This window comes from Ochotona princeps, chromosome 29 (assembly GCF_030435755.1).
Source record: "Ochotona princeps isolate mOchPri1 chromosome 29, mOchPri1.hap1, whole genome shotgun sequence".
In the NCBI taxonomy this organism is placed as follows: domain Eukaryota; kingdom Metazoa; phylum Chordata; class Mammalia; order Lagomorpha; family Ochotonidae; genus Ochotona; species Ochotona princeps.
This window is the reverse complement of record NC_080860.1, coordinates 12,897,995-12,920,177: the sequence shown is the minus strand read 5'-3', so window position 1 is coordinate 12,920,177 and position 22,183 is coordinate 12,897,995. Positions and strand designations below refer to the sequence as shown.

General features: G+C 53.7%; 1 protein-coding gene across 2 annotated transcripts in view; it reads right to left on the bottom strand.

The window, feature by feature from the left end:
• Positions 1-22,130, bottom strand: part of KIAA1671 (KIAA1671 ortholog) — a 136,970-nt gene extending 114,840 nt beyond the window's left edge. Inside the window, exon 1 of one of the 2 annotated variants that reach the window (XM_058656959.1) lies at positions 22,038-22,130. The gene's annotated coding sequence lies outside the window, so the exon portion shown is untranslated. Of the gene's footprint in view, positions 1-22,033 lie in introns of both variants that reach the window. The other variant, XM_058656960.1, reaches the window with a different exon arrangement.
• Positions 22,131-22,183: the final 53 nt, after the last annotated feature.

Sequence of the window (22,183 nt, the reverse complement as noted above, 5' to 3'; positions counted from 1 at the left end):
ACACATTCGCATTGTGACTTCCTGACAGGAAGACGGCTTATTGCCAAGCCCATCTCAGTGCAGGAAGCCACCTCCAAGGAGCTGGAGCAGCCACGGTGACTCTGTCACTTCCTGTGGGCCTGGGACCGGATTCTACCATAATCTTTGGAAATCCTCAGACAAGGCAGCACTGACCACTCTCTGCCTGCTAATTCTCCTCAGAGGAGGGGGAGGGGAGACTATGCCCCAACTAGGAACACTCAGAGAAGGTTACTCACTAAGTGGCTGCAGCTCCCAGGCCCCTCCCCCAGTCCCTCTACCATCTCTGAGCAGGTGTCAAGCCAACTGTTTCCCCATCCCGGAGCGTTTCCATGGGAACCCAGGCATCCTTGAGGGTGACCTCCATCTGCAGGTGTGCTGAGTGTTCATGACACAGATGTGGCCAGGAGCTTCCTTCACCCCCGCTGTGTGACCCTGGGAAAGCTGCTGACCCTCTCTGGGCTTCCATCTCCTCCAGGGCTAATAGTATTGCCCTCCCCACCTGCAAGGGGTCTCAGAATGCAGACATGGGAGGGAACTCAATCAGCCGGGTCGGGGCGGGGGATGAAGATCTCAAAGCAAGTCTCAAGATCTCAGTCACTGGCATGGCCCTTCCCAGCTAGAACATTTTCCTAAAACAGAACTCACATAATGAGGTCCAAAACCCTTTCCAAGGCTTCGTACCTCAGGTCCCCCTGCCTGCCCCCTTCGGTCTCCACCAACCCCTCTGTTGAACCTTCTCCAGGCACCTGGGCCTCTTGCCAGCGAGCCTTCGCACAGGCTGTTCCCTGTTGCCTGGAACAACCCTGCCCCCACCAACCCCCCAACACCCACTGCAGCAGCCCCTCCTCAGGAGAGTGGGTTGAATGGTGCTCCCTAATCCACCAAAACTCACATGTGTCTACATTCGCAGAATGTGACCACTGCGCGTCTGCCTCCGTGAGGTCATCCCAGATCAAGGCCAACCCTAATCCAGGCATCCTTGCAAGAAACGGAGGAGACAGTCACACACAGACCAAGGGACACCAAGGAGTGCCTGGAGCCATCAGAACCAGAAGCAGGAAGGCAAGGACTGTCCTTTCAAGCTTCCTAGTGTGTGGCCCCATGAACACTCCCATTCCCCAGACAGTGCAACAGTCAATCTCAATTATTTTAAATTACCCAGACCATGGTCATTTGTTATCATGGACTCAGAAAAACCTGAGCTTTAAAGAGGTAGGCGGGGAGAGGGGACTGGAAATAGATGCTGTGGCATAGCCGGTAAAAGCTGCCGCCTGAGACGCCGGCAGCCATATGGTTTGAGTCCCAGATGCTCCACTTTGCACCCAGCTCCCTGCTAGGGACCTGGGAAGGCAGCAGAAGATGGCCCCAAGTTGTTGGGATACTGCACCCCAGTGGGAGAGCTGAATGAAGCTCCTGGGCTTCAGCCTGGCCCAGCCAGGTCACTGCAGCCACATAAGGAAGGAATCAATGAATGGAAAATTCTTCTGTCTCTCTTTCCTCTCACTGTAACTCTTCAACTAAAGAAATTGAAAGAAAGCAAGAAAAAAAAGGAAGGAAAAAAGACCTGGGCCGACCCCTCCCCTAAGGTTCACCATCCAGGAGGTATTCAAAGCATTCTCGCTCTTCTTGAAACTTATTTGAACGCCCACCAAGGTCTAGCATCCACCCTTCCCTCCCACCTACAAATCCCGACACAGAAGGGGTCTTGACTGCGGGGTTCCCTGCAGTCACCTGCACAGAACCTGGCCCATGGCAGCGGCCAAAGGAGTCCTTTCCAAGTGAGTTTATTAGACAGGTGCTCAAGGGAAGCTCGGGGGGGTGGGGGGGTGTGCAAAGGATTCATGCAAGGTCACTCAGCAGGACATAGGCAGTATGACAGTCACAGGCAAGGAGGGACCCAGCAGGACATAGGCCCTATGCTGGACATAGGTGAGGAGAGACAAGTAGCTGGACCATGGACCTCTGTGCCAGGGCAATGATCCAGGACACCATCACTCAACCCTGCAAGGACCCTGCAGGACAATCTTCCTCTCATATCTGGTTCCTGATGCCAAGCCTGTGCCCTCTGGATTCTGCACCCAGCCAAGATCCTGACTTTGGCCAGGGACCCAACCCAGCTCAGTGACCTTATAGACAAAAGCCTCTTTAGTCTTCCTGAGGTTCTGTGGGGGCAAGAAATGCCCCAGACTCCAGTTACCCCAATAACTGCAGGCCAAATGGCAGCCTCAGGTCAAGAAGCCTGGGCCTCAGCTGGCTCTCTCTCACCTCCAGCCCTTCCCTCCCCTGTGAGCATGGTTGGGGGAGGGCTAACAGTAAGAGTACCGACTCACAGAGGAAACACAGAGGTGGCCAGGAGAGAGTGTCCATGGGGCACTGGCCCAACTGGAACCCTCTGCACCTTTCCAACCGCATACACACCAGGGCAGGGAGACCTCTGACAGGCCAGACCGTGGGCTCCCTTTGCTTGTCTTTTGAAAGTAACCTTGCATTCCCAGTCAGTGTGCCTGGCTGTTTCAGTTTACAGTAGCAATGCACAGTGTTGTTGGCATGAACCCAAGTGGCGTGACTTTCAAATATTAGCTGCCAGCAGGGAGGGGGAGGGGAAGATGGTGTCAAGTGCACAAATAAATAAAGGTGCCACTTTGGAGGTCCATGACCCACATCAGGGTGCTTGGGAGCGAGACCTGACTCCACGCTGGCTTCCAGCATTTTGCTAACATACACCCAGGAAGGCAGCACATGATGGTCCAAACACTTACAAGAGACCCAGATGGAGTTCCTGGCTCCTGGCTTCCGCCTGGCCCAGCCCTAGCTGGTACGAACGTTCAGGAAGTGAACCAGCAGATGAAAAATTTCTCTCCTCTGACTCTTTCACTCTTGTTCCCTCACTCTGTCACTCTACCTTTCAAATAAAAAAACAATGGAAATAATTTTTTTTAAAGTAACAGTTGAATGGTAAATCAATTGCATGTCATATGAATTTCACCACAATTTAACAAACTTTGTAAAACAAGCCAGGCAATATAAAATAACACAGGTTCTCCGTGGGGATGGCAGGAGCTCAAGTGTCTGAGTCATAACCTGCTGTTTCTCAGGCATATTAGTAGGAAGCTGGATCAGAAGTAGGGAGTAGCCAAAACTCAAACCAGGTACTCTGTTAGGGAGGCAGCAACACACACAGCATTTTAACCCTCTGTGTCACAGTACCTACCCACAAATCCTAGTTGTACAACACATTTGCTAGTCTTTTTTTTTTTTTTTTAACAATCCAGCTTTTTATTTTTGAAAGTCAGAGTTTCACAAAGAGAGGGTTAGACAGAAAGAAAGGAATCTTTCATCTACTGGTCCACTCCCCAGATGGCCAACGTGGCCACCATTAAGCCAGGCTTGAAGCCAAGAGCCAAGAGTTTCATCCAGGTCTTCCACATGGGTAGACTCAAACACTTGAGCCATCCTCCACTACTCTTCCCATGCCATTAGCAGGGAGTTGGATCAGAAATGGAGCCACTGGCTCATGAGCTAGTGCCCATGGGGGATGCTGGCATCTCGGATAGTGCCAACTTTTCCCACTGTACCACAGTGCTGACCCCATACCAACTAGTTTCAATGCTTCTTTGTTTCTCTGTACCTCAGTTTCACCATCTGCAAAATGGATACAAACAGAAACAGCCCAGCCTTCCTGGGACCCTTGGGAGACTAAGAGGTGCCTGTCAAAATGGAGCAGGCCGTGTTGGATGGTGTTGGGAAGGTGATACCTACAGGTGACCGCAATATGGGACTCTTGGACATGTTCCCTGACTCAGAGGCCCCACGAGGCCACACCAGGGACCTGCTTCCAAGGAGAAAGATGGACATCACAGCAGCCTCCACCAGCCCTGTCCTTCAAGAGGGATGGCAAAAAACAGAGTCCCTGGGGACTTGGGCCAAACACTTCATCCAGGATCCCTGGCCAGGAAGAGTCATGGGGAGGTGGGGCAAGGGTGGGGGTGAGTCACATTAGCCAGTCACTCTCTGCCAACCCCTTTAATAAAGAAATATAACTTGATGGTTACCCAGGGACAGGTCACAGGTAAGTCTGATGTTGACAGTGGTGGCAACACTGTCACCACAGGAGCCCTCGGGTTGCCTTGGTCACAATCGGAAGAGCAGCCAACGACAACCGCTGAGGGTGGTACCAGCAATAGGTAGCATAGACGGTTAAGCCACAGGCTGGGATGCCAGCATACCCCATCTGAGAGAACTGCTTCAAGTCTTGGCTGCTCCACTTCAATCCTGCTTATGCACCTGGGAAAGCAGCAGAGGACAGCCCAGGCACTGGGTCCCTTGCCACCCATGGGAGAGACCCAGACAGAATCAGGGCCCAACTGCTCTGCTTTACCCCTCCCCCTCCCCTAGTCATTTCCTGGGCACCCACTTCTCTTAAAATAGCTATCATCCGCATGACCCCCCTACAGACAGCAACACTGAAACGCAGAGATGATGTGACTGTGTAAAGGCAAGATGGGAAGTGGATCTGTTTCACCAGGGCAGCTACCATTGTCCTCAGGCAAGCTCAGGTCCTACCCCACCCCCATTTTCCCATTCCCCACCTCCGCATTCCCCGCTCTTTGATGCAATTTGCAGCCTGGGCATTCCATTACCATCTTGGAGCCTGGCCACAGGTGGGCACCCCTGGGTTGAGCAGCTGGGGAAAAGGCACAAACCTGTCGCTCCTCTCACCAGGGGTGCTAAATGCACAGTGCATCACCTTGTGGTCTGGGTGGGGGAGGGGGCAGTAGTGGGAGTGAGGGGGAAGCCCAGGGCTGGCAGGTGAATATGTATTCCACACACAGGCTTGTGTGCCCCAGGCAGTTCACACCTGCTGGAGGCAAGCAGCAAGGAGCAGGGAGGGAGGCCCAGGGGGTGTCAGGTAGAAGAAGCCTGAAACAGGAAGCAGGACTCCTGGTATCTCTTCCGGCTCAGCTCCCAGCCGGCTGTGTGTGACCTTAAGCAAAACCGGTATCCTCTCCACCAAGCCTTTTGTTTCCTCCCCTGGAAGGGGAAAGCAGCCAAAAAGAAAGGCACAAAAAAAAAAAAAAAAAAAAAAAAATCCAGACAGCCTTATTAGGGCCGGGATCCAATGCCCGCCCCGGGGGATTCTGCTCCCTAAGCCGGGAATTGCCGAATGTGGAGCAAGTCTCTCCCTGGGGGTGGAGGATGGGCCTGGCGCAGCATTCCCAGCTACAGTGGGACCTGGAGCGCCGCTGCTGGTTCAGGGTGGCGTGGTGGGAAAGGGGGGGAGTGGGCGGGAAACAGGTGGTCTGAGTCCCCCAGAGACCATGAACTTGCTCAAGCCCCAGCTTGGCAACCACTTGCCACTTCTGAGGCTTCAGGGAGCTGTGCAGCAAGCCCACACCGAATGGAGGAGAGTGCGGATGGGGCAGGAAGCCCATCCCCACCGCGGGACCAGGAAGCCAAAAGCTCCCATCCCCTGCCGGTGAGTCAGCAGCCCGCAGTGCCAAGCGCAAAAGGAGGCCTAGGAAACAAGATGAGGAGAGCAGGGAATGCGGCTCCCAGCTCTGCTCTGCCTTGGCTGTGAGCCCCTAGTTAAGTCCCCTCCCTCTCTGAGGGCTCAGCTTTCACATGTGGCAAAGGGGATCGATACTGGCATCTTTGGGGACCAGCACTGTGGCGTAGCAAGTTCAGCTGCCACGTGAGACACCAACATCCTATAGGGGCACCTGATTTGAGTCCCAACTTCTCTGTTTCTGATCCAGCTCCCTGCTAATGGCCTGGAAAAGCAGCGGAGGATGGCTGGGCACCTGCAACCATGTACTGGGTTCCTGCACCCACACAGGAGACCCTGAAGAAGCTCCTGGCTTCGGATCTGCTTAGCACTGGCTGTTGTGGTCATTTGAGTCAACGAGTGAACGGACCATCCCTTTCTCTGTTTCTCCCTCTCTCTGCAACTCTTTCAAATAAATAAATGAAAAATCTTTGAAAAAATTCATGCATCCGTCGAAATCCCAGCCCCAGGGACCAGCACTGCAGCACAGCAAGTTAAGCTTCTGTAAGAAGCATCTCACATAAGCATCGGTTCGTGTCCTGGCTGCTCCACTTCTGAACCAGCTCCCTGATAATGCACCTCAGAAGGCAGCCCCGTCATCTCCTGCCACCCAGAAAGAATTTCAGACTCCTAGTTGTGGCCTGGTCCAGCCCCAGACATTGCAGCCATATGAGGAGCTGAACCAGAGAATGGATCTCTCTCAATAACTCTGCCTTTCAAATAAATAAATAAGTTTACCCTTTAAAAAAATAATCCCAGCTCCACCACCTTCCAAATAACCAAGGGCTAGTGACTCAATCTCACTTGACCTCAGTTTCCTTATCTGGAAAATGGGAACAACAATAGTTCCACCAGATGTGGTCACCATGAGACCTAGAAGGAGGTAGCACAGTGCCTGGAGTTAGCACAGTGCCTGTATACCCTAAGGGATCAATAAACGGTGTGTCGTCAGCAGCATCCTCATTGCTACTTATCACCAACACTGAGCAGAAAAACAGGCTCTTGGAGGGCACAGGGCCTGTCCAGGGTCACAAGGGAAAATCAGGCTAGAAACCTGAAGTTGAGTCCTCAACTGCATCCATCCAAAACCTACTTTCCACGCACTCAACCGGCCTCACCCAAACCTGCCCCACCCAGACCCAGGTCCGGTCGATTAATCCTTTCCCAAAAGCGAACACAACCTGAAAAGCAGCATAGGATTTGCTGGCAGGACCTGCCAGAGCTGGCCAGCCCAGCCAGCACAGGAGGCAGAGGACGACACAGAGAGGGTGGTGGGCCAGAGGGGCAGGTGGGAGGCCAACCCAGGTGCTCCACACCAGCTTACCACCACGATCACTTGTCCATACCTTGTCTATACTTGTCTATATCTGAATGGGTAACTGGATGTAAAGAAAGGTGAACGGAGGCAGGCATTCAGGTACAGATTCATGGGCATACATACATTATGGGTAGATGATCTTTCGTTTGCTGACTCACTCCTCAAACGGCTGCAACAGCCAGAGTTGAGCCAATCCGCTGAGCCAAACCGAAGCCAGGAGCCAAGAGCTTCTTCTGGGTCTCCCATACCTGAACAGGTTCCCAAGGTTTTGGGCCGTCCTCTACTGCTCTCCCAGGCCACAAGCAGGTAGCTGGATGGGAAGCAGGGCGAAGGGGCCAGGAACCCGCACCCATATGGGATCCTGACACGAGGACTTTAGTCACTAGGCTACAGCTTAAATAAACCTCATGAGCACAGTTCTCTGAATAGATGAAAGGAAACAAAGTGTGCACAGCATTTGGTGAGTACTCCCTAGACCCCACCTAGGTTTGTTACTTTAGCTGTTAACAACTAACTTTCGAGTGGTTACATTTCAGATGCTTTTTACTTTTTTTTTGTCTCTGTGTTCTGCAATGGTTGTTTTTGAAATAAGAACACCCTAAGAATGCAAAGTGTCACATCATGTCCTAGCACCATCTTGGGTTTCAAAGCCCTGTCCAGACAGGAGGGGAAGTCAGTGACTAGCCCAGGGCCTGTTCATTCCAGCACCAGCGCGGCACCCAGCCCCCACATCAGCCACTCCAGGGGCTGAAAGTCCCACCCTACCCTCCCTGACCACTCTCCCTTTGGAAGCTTGTTGAAGAAGCTTAGATTCTAGAAGCAGTGGCATTTAAAGATTCCAGAAGCTTCTAGAAGATTCCAGACATTTCCAGGAGGCAGCCCATGCCAACAGCACAGGAGAAGCTCAAGCATCTGCCAGCTCTCCAAGGACAAGCTGAAGTCCTTCCTGAATGACCCCTTCACCCAGAATGCACTTCTGGGGTATAAATTAGGTCTCAAAATCCTTTTGCAAATTCCCACAACAGCCAGTAAGAACCACTCACAGTTGAGAGATGTATAAGGGAGGTACTCCAGCGTGGACACAATACTTGCTCAGGGAAGGTCTCAGGAAGAACCCCAAGATTGGGCAGTTTCCATTAGAGCAGCTGAAACAAACCAACAGAGCCAAGAGAAGGCTCATGGAGGGGGCTGGGAGAAGAAGAGGCAGGCAGAGCATTAATGTGTGATACACAAGAAAAGCAAGCGGGGTTTCCAAGCTCAACTCAGGGTGCAGACACTCTACATCACAAATGTTGAATCGTCCCAGGAGCGGCTTCCCAACGTGCACCTCTGGCCTGTACCACTGACACAATCACCACCACCACGGCCGGCTTCTCCAGATCATGGCCCGTGGGTCGGATGTCTCATCACACACTCAAAGACAAGACGCCAAGGCTGCAAACACTCCCAGGGTATTAGCCCCAGCAACCACATCCCATACGCCAGTGCCTGGATCAAGTCCCAGCTCTGGCTCCTAACGCCAGCTTTGAGTCTGGGAGGTGCTGGTGATGGGTCCCTGCCAGTCATGCAGCAGACCCGGATGGAGTTCCCAACTCTAGGCTTTGACTGGTCAAGGGGTGGCTCTGGACACTTGGGTAGGTGAACCAGCAGGTGGGAGCTCTCTGGGTCTTCTTGTCTCCTAGTCTCTCAAAGAAATAACATGAAAAGCAACTACAATCTATAGACTATATAGACCATAACCTATTACATAGATTCAACGACAAAAGGCATAGCAAGTACTCAGCACTGGGCCTGGCTCTATGAATACTCTTGGTGATGGCAATAGTGGTGCTGATAACAGCGGAGGAGGAAGAAGTGCTGAATGCACTAGGAGCTTTTACTACGGTAACGTTGTGAATGACATCTAACATTAGTCCCATTTCACAGAGCAAGAAACTGAGGCTGGGCCAGGCAGTGTGACTGACACACCCCAGGTTGCTGAGCAAGCCCACAGAAAGCAGAAACCACCCCCCCACAAACTCCTTTCTCTCTCTGGCCTCCCAGCTGCCATGGCCATCCAGGCAATTAGCAGCTTCTGGCAGTGACCGCCAACTCCGCCTTCTCCCCTGGAGATGGGGAAGCTTGCTCCCTGGAAGAGGATTCTGCTGGAGCAGCCAGAGGAGGTGATCCAGGCTGCCAGGTGCCTGGTCCCAGCCGCATTCCGAGCAAGCCCCATGCACTGGGTGGTGCCTGGAGGCCTCGATCTGGGATGCCCTCCCAGTCTCATGTCAATCACAGCGTGCTAGACAGAAGAGGCTGTCTCCCCAAACAGGGCAAAGGACGGCTGTGTGTGACACGTCAGTGAAAAGGACCTGGCTATGTGCTGGGTGCCAAATGTTTCTCTAAGCACCGCTGAGACACGGAGCCACAGGGCTGTCACAGCCACTCACTGCATAAAGGAGAGGGGAGGGCACGTGGCACGGCAGGAAAGACACCGCTTAGGATGCTCACTGGTTCCACTTCTGACTGCAGCTTCCTGCTGACGCATGCCCTGGGAGGCTGCGGGTGATGGCTCAAGTACCTTGGTGACTGCCAGCCACCTAAGAGACCTAGATGGGGTCCCAGGCGCCAGACTGTGGCCTGGCCGTGTCCTAACTGTCACAGGCATTTAGGGAATGAACCGGTGGACAGGAGCTTGCTCTCTCTCTCTCTCTCTCTCTCTCTAGATACATACATAGATGACAGAGAGGCATATTTCTGTATATATCTGCAGATCTGTGTTTGTCTATATAGATACAGATATAGATATCTAGAAATAATAAGATCTATCTACATACATCTATGTGGATGCAGATATTTATATCTGACTGTATCTATGTCTATATCTATATGCACATTTATCTATGTATCTACATCTGTATCAATCTGTCTTTCAAATAAAAGGAAAATGGAAAATAAATAAAAACCTACTGAGAAAAGAACTCAGAAAAAGGGAGGTCACTGCCAAAGCCATGCCTAGCTGAGCAGTCCCAGAGCTGGGGCCAGAACTCACACCGCCCGAGAGCCATACCCACCTTCCACACCCCCAGGGTAACACAGAGCTTGCCCAAGAACCAAGCCCACCTTCCACAGTCCAGGATGAGAGCTCACCAGAGAACCAAGCCCACCTTCCACAGTCCAGGATGAGAGCTCACCAGAGAACCAAGCCCACCTTCCACACTCCCAGGATAACACAGAGCTGCCAGTGTCAACCAGCACATCCACATACGCAGCATGACACCAAGTGTGGATGGCATGATACCAAATGTGGACAGCACAGCTCAAACAGCTCAGAGTGCCCTGGCCATTTTCACACAGTGGCACTGTCTGTTTTTTCATCCTGTATTTCTTTGGTTGTTTTTGTTTTGATTTTGGTTTGGTTTGGTTTTTTTGAGGATTGATTTACTTTTATTAAAAAGACAGGATTTAAGAGTGATGAGAGACATACACAGAGTGAGAAAGGCCTTACATCTGCTGGTTCACTCCAAATAGCCACAATGGCCAGAGCTGAGCTTATCTAAAGCCAGGAGCCAGGAGCTTCCTCTGGGTCCCCCACGTGGGTACAGGGCCCAAAGACCTGAGCCATCTTCCTCTGTTCTCCTAGGCCATAGAAGGGAGCTAGATGGGAAGTAGAGCAGCCAGGACTAGAACTAGCACCTATATGGGATGCCAGCATTAGCAGGCAGGGAATTAACCTGTTGAACCACCACCTAGTCCCTATATTTCTAAATGTGCAACAATAAGAAACCTTCATGGTACAGAGCGACAAAAAGAGCATGCGCATGAGCAGCCCAGAAAACGAGAGGTCATTGTGAGGCCACACAGCACAGCCTGGGCAGGCAGCTGGGCCCCGCCAAGGGATCAGGGAGCGTCAACACAAAAAGTCTGGGAGCCCACAGCCCTGCACAGTGGGCAGCTCTAACTAGCATCTCCTCCCACCGCCATGTACACACACCCTGCCTGGCCAGGCTCCCCGATGCTCACGCCGTGACCTCCCTGGGGGCTCCTGGCCAGGCTGCCCAACAGACATCAGCACTCCGCCCCCAGTGGAAGCCACTCCCACAGGGCCAGGCTGTGATCCCAGGACTGCTGTCCTCCGTGGCCACCAGCCGGGGGGTGACTCAGGAACCGGGGTCAGACCAGGCTGACCCCCAGCTCAAGCCAGGGAGGCTGGCTCACACCTGCTTGGCTGGGCCAGCCAGCATTCTGTGCATTCCAGCAATTCCTCCACCTGGCTGCTTTTGCTTTCTGCCAGCCACATCCTCTGACCATGAATTTCGATTCATGGAAAAGGCAGAGGGCCTATGAGGAAGTCATGGTCACCGAGGCCACGTGTCTGGAGTGACAGCCCCCAACTGGTAGGCACATGGCCAAAAAGATAGTATGGCTCCAGCCTTAGCTACTGGGTCACCCGGGCCCCCGGGGCATGAAGGCCAACCGTGGCACTGCCGGGTTTTAGAAAAGTGAGGCTGAGGCCAAGAGCACTGGCTTCCACTGCTCTCTGACCCCTCCTCTTCCTCCTCCATGAGAGAGGGAAGGGAGCCATGCCTCCAGCAGCTCTGAGGACCAGGTATACAGTAGGCATTCCTAAGTAACAAAGAGGAAATGATCCCATATCGCGAGAATGGGGGTGGTCACTCACTGCACCAGAAAAACCAAGGGTACAGAGATAGGTAGGCGCTTAATAAGTAGTGAAAATGAAGATGACCACATACCCCAAGAAGCAGGGAAGATAGACGGCATGGGAAAGGCTGAGGGGGAAGAGACTGTATTTGCAACGGGGCAGGACCTTGTAGGACATGGACCTGGGTTCAGATCCAGCATCTGCCATTTGTGGCCCCAAGCTAGGGGGACACAGAAACTCATCTGCTTGCTGTCCTGGGGTGGGGGGTCCACACGGCCAGCTGCCTGCTTGCTGCCCTGGGGTAGGAGTCCACATGGCCAGCTGCCTGCGTCAGTGCACAGATGAGCTAAGGCACATGAGTGACACAGCAAGGGATCCAGCACACAGTAGGGCCTCATTGGGTTCATTTTTTACCATCCCAGACTTGCAAAGGGGCTGGTGTGGATTCCTCCCACAAGATGCAGCCAGAAGAACCACAGGCCTTGGCATCTACTCCCCTTCTGCCCATGGGAGAGGCCCAGAGAGGGCAAGCAGCTTTCCAAAGGACACACAGCAGGGATGCCAGTAGTAGTCTCCTAGGAGGCCTTGCTCCTGGTCCAAAACCCCTTCTGATGCCCCCGTAATCCAGCAGGACCCCCACATGCGCCATGCAGGGCACCTGGTGCGCTGGTGTTTGGTTCTCACAACAAACACGGAAGTCCCCAAGGGCAGGGGCCTAAAGTGAAAGCTGAGACCACAACCCTGAACAGCTTCCAGGCCAAAGGATCATTGGAGAAACCCGAATGAGTCACTCCCTGGTCTCACCCAGGGCACAGGGCAAACTGGGCCCTCTTGACCCAGCACGAGTCCATGGAGCGACCCTGGCACCTTGCCACACACCTGCTGCCTCGTCTCGTGTAGTGAGGACCCTCTATCCCGGTTTTTCCTGCCCTGTTCCCAGTAGTGCCTCACTAGGTCACAGGTGGAAAGGGTAGTTCCCAGAAAGGGTTGTTACTGGGGACACCAAACAAAAAAACAGATACCCACAGTGGCAGCGGCGGCCATGATCTGATCTGAGACCTCTGAAAACACTGCTCTGTGTGTGTGTGTGCACACGCGCATGTGCACAATGGGCACAGCCCCACACAGCCAGTCAGTACCTCCTGTACAGGTCTGCCATCCTCCCTACTGCTGTTCACCACTCCCTTTGGCTTTCAGCCTCTGTTCTCCCTCCAGCCTCAGTGTCCTCATCTGTAAGATGGGTATGTACTGGCACCTCTCCATCAGCTGCTATGAGAATTCAAATAAAATAGTGCCCAGGGTGCAGTGAGTGAACCTGCTGCCTGTGGCACCTGCATCCCATATCTGAATACAGAATTATGTCTCAGCTACTCTGCTTGCCAATCCTCTCCCTGCTACTGCGCCTGGGAGAAACAGCAGAAGATGGCCCAAGTGCTTGGGCTCCCGCCATCTATGTGGGAGGCCTGAAACAAACTCCAGATGCTTTGGCCTGGTTCAGCTCTGGCCACTGCAGCCGCTTGGGGAGTGAACTAGCAGACAGATCTCTCTCTCCCTCCTCACTTCAAATAAACAAAACACATAGGAGACCCAGAGGGGTTCCTGGCTCTTGGTTTCAGCCAAGTCTGGCTGTAATTGTTGCAAGCATTTGGGGAAGGAACCACGGGTGGAAAAATCTCTCTCACTCTCTGAAATAAATAAATTAACAAACAAAAAACCCTCAATCCAAGCCGTCCGTATGAGTGGTAGGAACATAATATAATGTGAACCATCACTGTTGCATCCCAGGCTGAGCATTAGCAGGAAGTTGGAGTCCGCAGGTGGAGCCAGATATGTGAACCCAGGCCCTCCAAGGAGGGACACACACACACACACACACACACACACACAAGCAAGCTGAGGCTGAGAGACAGCAATGATGAGTCTGGACCAAGGTCATGTGGCCGGCCCAGCAGAGTATAGCTAGCATCTGAACCCTGACCTGCCTCCCTCTATAGCCACCTCTGGACCCTGCTGCATGTACTTGTCAAGCAGGCTCAGGACAAAAATTGCACATCCAGACGTGTACCCTGCTCCCGCACATCCTCCCAGCACAGGTGCAAGCGCCTCGGAAGCCAACTCGGGCTCAGGTTTCACAGCAGCTCTGCCAGACAGAGACACGCACTTCCGTTTTTTCAGGGATCTCAGGCTGGAGAGCCATCGGGGCCCAGTTGAGGAACCCACGCTGAGGCGCCTTGCTCACAGCACCTGCTCTGAACTGGCTCAGACTGATGCAAACCCTGAGCCATGATTTTTTCAGCGCACTCCACGTGAAGCCCTTCATTCCTGCCAGGATTCACGCCTCTCTATCAGAAACAAGACTGTGCTACTGCCCAACGACTTTCCAGGCTTTCTTATTTATCTTCATTTATTTGAAAGGCAGAGCGACAGAGACAGAGGGAAAGAGACCTTCCAGTCTACTAAATTCACTCTCTAAAGTGCAAGGAACGGCTGTGTTGGGCCAGGCCAGTGACAGGAGCCTGGAATTCCATTAGATCTGCCACACAGATAATGGGGAACCAAGTACCCATGCCATCACCTGCTGCCTCCTAGAATGTGTATCAGCAGGAAGCTGGACCAGAAACAGAGTGGGGAATTGAACAGACACTTTGACATGGGATGTGGTCATCTTTTTAAATATATTTGTTTGTTTAAGGGCTGGCACAATTGCTCAATTGGCTAATCCTCCACCTGTAAACACCAACATCCCATATGGGCATCAGTTCCTGTCCCAGCTGCTCCATTTCCCATACAACTTCCTGCTTGTAGCCTGGGAAAGCAGTGAATGGCCCAAAGCCTCGGGACCCTGCACCTGCATGGGATACCCCAAGGGGGCTCCTGATTCCTAGCTCCAGGCTTTGAATCAGCTTAGCTCTAGTGCTTGCAGACATTTGGGGAATGAACCAGCAGATAGAAGATCAATTTCTCTTTCGCTCTATAAATTTGCCTTCCCAATAAAAATGAATAAATTTCTAAAAAAGATTTACTTATTTATTTACTGGAAGAGAGGGGGAGAGAAGGAGAGGGTTATCTTCCATTTGTTGGTTTATTCACCAAATCAGGGAGCTGTAACAGAAGCAGAGTGGCCTGGACTCAAAGCAGCACTCTGATATGGGATGACACCTTGGCAGGCAGCAGCAGCCTAGCTTGCCATGCCACAGTACCAGTTCCAAAGCGGGTATCTTAGCCACATCACCAGATGCCCCCCCACTCCTTCATCCTCCACTCAGCAACTGTTTACTTGGCTTCCAAGTATATGTTACACATACACATACAAGAATTATGTACATATACACACACAGTGTATGTCAGGCTTGGCTATACCACCTGCTCACCTGTTGTCTGGCTCAGAACAAGTGCCCTGATGCCCACTGTCCCACAGCCTGGTCATCTGCATGAAGACAACACACAGAGCAGACCCAGAACCAACCCAACACCAGCCAGTGTGCCAGCCACACTTGGCCAAGGTCATTCAAGGTCAGCCAAACCACCTGCTGACCAGCAGCAGCAAATGATTGCTATCAAGGGCAACGGCAAGGCGGGAGATGTGTGTTATACACTCTAATCGCAGAATAACCTGGCTGATACAAGGGCCCTGTATTTCCAGAGAGTCTTGTGTGCACATGGGCAAACATCATCTGAGATACAAAACCAAGACTAAAACTCAACGGCCAGGATTAGTGTCATGGCATAGCAGGGTAAACCACTGGCTACAACACCAACATCCCACATGGGCACCAGTTTGAGTCCCTGCTGCTCCATTTCCAATTCAGCTCCCAGCTGCTGTGCCTGGGAAAGTAACAGAGGATGGCCCAAGTGCTTGGGCACCTGCACCCACATGGGAAAGCTGGAGGGAGTCTGTGCAGCAAGCATCCCCTATCCCCACTGTCCAGGCAAAGGTCCCATCTCATAGCCACCGATGGAGCCAATCTGTGTCTTCCCTCTAGCATCCTGGGGCACCTTAAAACATCCAGGAAAAAAAGGGGGGACTTCACAGATATATTTTCTTTGGTGCAAAAACTTTTTGAAGCTCAGAAAGATGAGGAGTCTCCCAGGTTCTCTCTCACACAGCTGTGGGACTGTGAGAGATACAACTGCTTGTGGGATGGGGCTGAGGACATTCTACCCACCCTGCATCCTCACACTTTTCATTCTGGAATCAGTCACCCTTCAGTCTAGTGCAACAGGTGGGCACAGATGTGCCCACTACAGCCCTGTGTGTTACAGCCAAATCAAACAACTAACTCAGTGTCTGCCAACAGGGAACCAGTTAAGTAACTCACAGCCCCCTCATGCATGGAAATCTTACTCAGTCTTTAAAAAGAATGGGGGTGGATGACCAGTGCAGTGGGCATAGCCTCTGCCCATAGTGCCAGCATCCCAGATGGGCCTGGTCTGAGTCCCAGCTGCTCCACTTCCAATCCAGCTCCCTGCTATTGGTCTGGGAAAGCAGTGAAGGATGGCCCAAGGCCCTGGGCCTCTGTATCCATGTGGGAGTCCTGGAAGTAGCTCCTGGCTCCCAGCTTTGGACCAGCCAGCTCTGGCCACTGTGGCTATTTAGGGAATAAACCAGCAGATGGGAGATCTCTCTGCCTCGCTGCCTGCCCCTCCTTCCCAACTCTTTTCAACAAAATAAATCATTAAAAAAAAAAGAAAGAAAAAAAAAAGAACGGGGTAGAGGAGCAGGTGTTTAGCTGAGCAGTGAAGAGGCCTGCATCTCTCTTGGGCATGCCTGGGTCTGACATCAGGTTCTAGCTCCTAACTCTGGCTTCTGGCTTAATGTAGACCCTGGGAGGCAGTGGCAATAGCTCAAGTGATTGAGTGCCTGCCAGCCAGGTGGGAGACCTGCACAGAGCTCCCAGCCTAGCCCAGTCTTGGCCGTTCAGGTCAAGCATCTGGGGAATGAATCAGCAGAAGGGAACTTGCTGTCTGTCTCTCCACCTCTCAAACAAATCCATAAATTGGAAAAAAAAAAAAAAGGAGGGGGGGTAAGTCGACACATTCCAAAATGGAAAATCATGCCAACCTATTTTTAATTTACAGATGACATTCTATATTATTATCGTTACAGCTCTTGCTGTGAAGTAATAAAAGGCCATCAGCATACACAGGTCCATGTGCGTGTGCCACAACTACTAACAGCACCTACTAGGTGCTGGGCAGTATCGCGAGAAGCACGACAAATGGCAGTGAAGACAAACACTGATTCTGTCTTAGGGGAGTTAAGAGACGGCAAGCAGAAGGACCTTGACCACCACCGGTTATAGCTACAGTAGAATTAAAGCAGTAAGATCAATACGTATCGATGTATGGACATGTGGGCATACCCCATCTATCCTCATCAGCTCCTCACGACAACCCTCAGAGGTGGGGCAGGAGGCCATCCTTGGTCCCTTGTAAGGAGTCAGGATAAAAGAGGGGGCAGTCACCTGTCCAGGGTCATACAAATGACCAGGACCCAACTCATTCCCTCCTGTTCCAGAACAGGCATAAAAACAACTTTGATAAGGGCCCGGCATGACGGCTCAATGGCTAAATCCTCGCCTTGCAATACACCAGGATCCCACAGCAGTGCCAGTTTGTGTCCCAGCTGCTCCACTTCCCATCCAGCTCCCTGCCTGTGACCTGGGAAAGCAGTAGAGGATGGTCCAAAGCCTTGGGACCCTGCCTCCATGCGGGAGACTTGGTAGAAGCTACCGGCTCCTGGCTTTGGATTGGCTCAGTTTTTGACGTTGCGGCCATTTGGGGAGTGAACCAGCAGATGGAAACTCTTTGTCTCTCCATCTCTCTGTAAATCTGCCTTTCCAATAAAAATAAATAAATAAGAACTCTGACCATTGGTTCAGTGTGGCAAGAGCTGGCAAGGAAGTAAACAGAGGGGTATCTGTGTGTGTGTGTGTGTGTGTGTGACAGAAAAGGAAGCGCAAGAGGAACAGATGTAGAATTGGGGGTCTGGAGTGTGAGACTCCCTTGTCACTGATCCATTTTGCCATGTTAGAGGTACTTTTTTTTTTCCTTTTTAAAAGACTGACTTATTTATTTGAAGGTCAGAGTTAGAGAGAAGGAGAGACAGAGACAGACAGACAGAGAGAAAGACAGAGAGATCTTCCATTCTCCAGTTCACTCTCCAGAGGGCCACATCAACCAGGGGCTGGGCCAGGTGGAAGCCAGAAGCCAGGAGCTTCTTCCGGGTCTTCCCCATGCGTGCAGGGGCACAAACATTTGAGCCATCTTCCGCTGCTTTTCCCAGGTGCATCAGCAGGCAGCTGGGTTGGAAGGGGAACAGCCAGGACACAAACTCAGTGCCGGTGCAGGATGCTGACGCTGCAGGTGGAGGCTCTGCTTGCCACACCATGGCGCCAGCCCCAGCTACGTGGTATTTTCAAAATGCCAAATATAGATGATGGATAGGCGTTTATCATTCCTGACTCAGCGATGTCTACTTCCAAAGATCACGCTTTGGGCACGTATTTTATATTCCTGATGCAGTTGAGGCTATGGAACGATTCAAAGGTCGCTCTACTGTGTAATGAACCTCTGTACCGGTAACCCCTCCTCCCACCTGAAACCAAGTCCGAAATGATGTGCGTGCAGAATCATCTCCCTCCACTTTGCTGCATCCTTTCCCCCTCCCCCCATACAATTAACCAGAGGATTCCAGAGGGCACAGGAGCTCCGGGATCCTTTCCAAGCCATTTGCACTTAAGACACTCAGTACTGTATCAAAAATGACCTACACATGTCTGTGGGAGTGTGCACCCAGCCGTGAGCTTCCTTTGAAATGGCAGCCTGAGTAGTGGGAGCAGCCCAAGTCCCCACTCCTTGGGTAAACTGCTTATGAGCCTGACCTGTTCTCATCCCAATCTTCCCATTCAATGGAGAAAAACAACGAGGTTCCAAGAGGCACATGCCTACTCTGGGGCCTCTGTCCTACTGTCTGTTCCCAACCTGCCACAATCTTTGTGTCTGGGACCTCAGGGAGTGGCAGGGGGTTTGCAAAGAGAATCTTTGTGGCCCACTGTCTTTTAGTCACTCAACACCTTAGGTTCTGAGTATAGCCATTAGCAGGCAGGGCGCTAAAGGAACCAAGCTGCCCTTTCTGCCTAGGATACCAATATCCCACTCTGCCTCCTTGCCTCCTGCAACTCAAGTGTCACCTTTGGTCACCTCCCTCTTCCTGCACAGCCCAGGCCGGGCAAGGTACCGCCTGTCCGGAGCACATTCTGATGACAGGCCACCGTGATAACGGCCATACGTCGTCCTCCCCTCCCCACTACCTTACAAAGCCACAGCCTGGGCAGGCTTCATGCCTGGTACCTACCTATACAACCACAGCACTGACCCAGAGTGGGTAGGTGGCTGGGGTCATGAGCCCATTTTACAGACAGGAAAGTTGTATCTTAAATCAAAGACCAGGCCGGAGGTCAGAGCTGGGCCTCAGGTCCCCTTGGTTGGCTTCCTTCTTTCTGCCTCCTCCGGGAAGTCTCCCTGGCTTGAGCCCCAAGTCAGTCTCATCAGCCTCTCAGCATTTCCCTAGGACTCATCCTCACTGACTGCAAACACCCTACAGGTGCAAGGTGTGTGTGAGTTCAAATCCCCGGTCAGCCAGTGACAGCCCACTGTACCTCCGAGCGCTGTACCTGCACACTGGGTTGAAGGAGCTGCATTATTCACTCACGGGAAGCCCCTGAGGAAGCGGGTGGGGGCTGTTCCTGATGGTGCCTAAGTAGGCAGATGACGAGTCCCCATACTGGTCCCTGCATCGAGTTCAACCTCCACAACTCATAGTCCCTCAGGCCACTTGCCATGGGGTTTCCTTCTCTGATGAGAGGCTCTCTAGGCAGAAGTTGGCCAGGTCAAGGTCAGCACCATCACGCTTCTCCACCCAAGGGCAGTCTGCCACAGCCACATACCTGCTTGGGTTTTCCCTCCCAGCTGTCTCCTTCCTGCCCCCCTCCCAGACACCCCCCACCCAGCCTCCTGGCCTAGCCCCTGCCAGCCTCCTCCCCAGCCCCACAGAGCAAGCTGGCTGCAGAGACCCCGCCACAGGGTCCCAGAATGGAGTCCAAACCATTAAGCAGAGCTGACCAGCTCCGTGAGATGCCCCACCTCATGGACTCATCAATCAACCTGTGTACTGTCTAGGAAAGTAACTCTGTGACCTCCCTCCCTACATCCCCACCTCAAAACAAAGCCTCCCCTCTTGCAATCACACTTAATGCCTTCTGGACCACACTGCTTGGTTTCCTAAAGACTTCTGTCCTTCAGTGCCCTGGACCTTGATACCCCTCAAGTGAACATACGCCTCCTGCCCTAACACCAACAGGGAAAGTGGGGAGCAGGGTCCTTTTCTCTGAGTTGGTCCCAGAGAAAATGAGAACTATTTTGTGATGCTAAGGGAAGAAAAATGTTTCAGATCCAAGAGCTGGTCATTCCATTCTAAGTCAACCTCCGCCAAAAGCCAGTGCCTGGAGCCTCCCTGGGGCTGGAGGGGGTGTGTCCTCCCACCTCAGAATCTGGGGTGAGGATGGCATCCCGAGAACCAGCTCTAGAGAGCAGGGCAAGTTGATGGCCCCACAGCTGGGAGCACAGAGTCTACTGCCCCGGGGCAGGAGGTGGGGGAAGAGCCACAGCAACCCCCATAACAGGTGCTATTGCACACACAGGGTTACCCCGGAGCCAGGCAGTTCACAGCCCTGTCAGAACACACCACCACACACGGGAGGGAGACTGCGCACTTCTCCTGGGAAACTGCACCCTTGCCAAGCTAGTGGATCCTCTCAAAAGGATTCCCGCCTCCCAGTCCCCATCAAGACCCTGGGGCTCCAGTCTATACAGCTCCCTCCCTTGGGGTAGGGGGCGTGGGGAGATGCGCCAGACTCTGAGGCTGAGCCAGTAGCCTGGAGGGGTTTGCAAAGGGAAAGTTGACCCTCAAAGGGGCCGGTCCACTTTTCCTAGTTACTGATTAGCCAAACCCCAGAGTCCTCTCCACAAGGAGTGGGCATCAGAGAGACAATTAGCCCAACTGGAAAAGAGGCCACATCCAAATCTCTCCCGAACGCTGCAGCTTAAATCCTGGGGATCAGCTGGGTCCCCAGGATCAGCCTTCGGATACTGTAAAGCAAGCGCAGGGGACCAGACCCCCCCACTGGATGCAGTGAAGAGTAAGGAGTGGGCACAGAACACGGGAGACACTCAGCCCCCTCCCCCGCCCCACCCAGGGAGATCAAAGCCATCCCCACCCACCCCCCAACACCATCCCATCCCCGGGAGTTTTTATCTCAAGAGAGGAACCGAGGCTGTGGCAGGTTGGGGGTTCAGTCCAAGGTCATAAACAGGCTGCAGAGAACACACCGGGTCTGGGCGCAACAGGTACAGCTGGGGGCCCTACCCCAAAGGTAATGGCTGCAGCTGTTGCCGCTGCTGCTGCTACGGGCGAGAAAGTTCACAGCCCCGCACACAGCCCCGGGCACCCAGGCGGTGCTGCGCCAGCGCCAGCGAGGTCACACGCCCCGCACTCCGGGCTTCCGGGCGCCGCCGCCAGGGTGAGCCAGGAGGGTGTGGGCCGGTCGGACTCTGTCAGGGGGCAATGAACCGCTGTTCTCCCTCCCACTGTACTCCACACTCCGAGCTCCACCCGTGACCCCGGAGTGGCACCAGCGGCACCGCCACCGGGGACGGGAACCGAAAGGGACTCGGCTGAGTCTTAATCCCATCTGAGCGTCTCTGCAGCGGGCCTGGGCGGGCAGGACGCGTCCGAAGCCCTGGAGCCACCAGCTTGCCACCCTCCTCATGCTGAGCCTCGCTCGGCGCCCCCGCTTCCCCACCCCGGGCATCCCTGTGGCCTCCAGCCCACGCGAACGTCCAGATTCCAGCAGCTCCAAGCTACGTGCCCCAGATCTCTCGCGACGCGCACCGTTCCCCACCACCACCACCAACCCCAGCTCCAGTCACCAGACCCCTTCTCCGAATCCACTCCCAGGGCTCAGACAGGCGTGGGAGAACAGGAATCCACTTGCTCCCAGCCCCGGCCACCCTCCGTCGTCAAGCCCCCAATGAAGATCCAGTGGCGACCTCAGGCCGCCAGCGCCGGGTTCTTTCGGGTTCTTTCTTGGGATCGACTCTTAAGTCGCCAGCCCGGTCGGAGCGGGATCCGTCGGTTGCCCGGTGCGGGATCTTCCCGCAGGATCCACTCCCACGTCTTGGGAGAAAGAGCCTTCGGTTCCCAAACCGGTGACTCCCCCTCCTCCCCACAGACCCGGAGCCGGGGTGGGGCAAGGCGAGCCGCTGGGTCCCAGCCTCCTCCCCGGTCAACTTTGCCAACTTTTCTCCCGGGCCTCGACTGAGCAGAAACTTGGCGGCCCTCTCCCGCCGCCGCCCACCTCCCGCCCCCCGCCGGACCCCGTGGCCGGACCATGGACCTGGAGCGCACGGTTGGCCCGCCCCTCAGACCCCGCGGCCACCGCACAACCTACCCTGGTGCCGCCGCCGGCCCGCGCCGTGCCGCCACCTGCCCGCAGCCCGCCGCACCTGCCCGCCCGCGCGCGGCCCCGCGCAGCCTAGCCTGCTGGGGGCGGGGCCTGGAGCGGGGACGCGCCCCCGTCGCCATGGGAACCGCGGC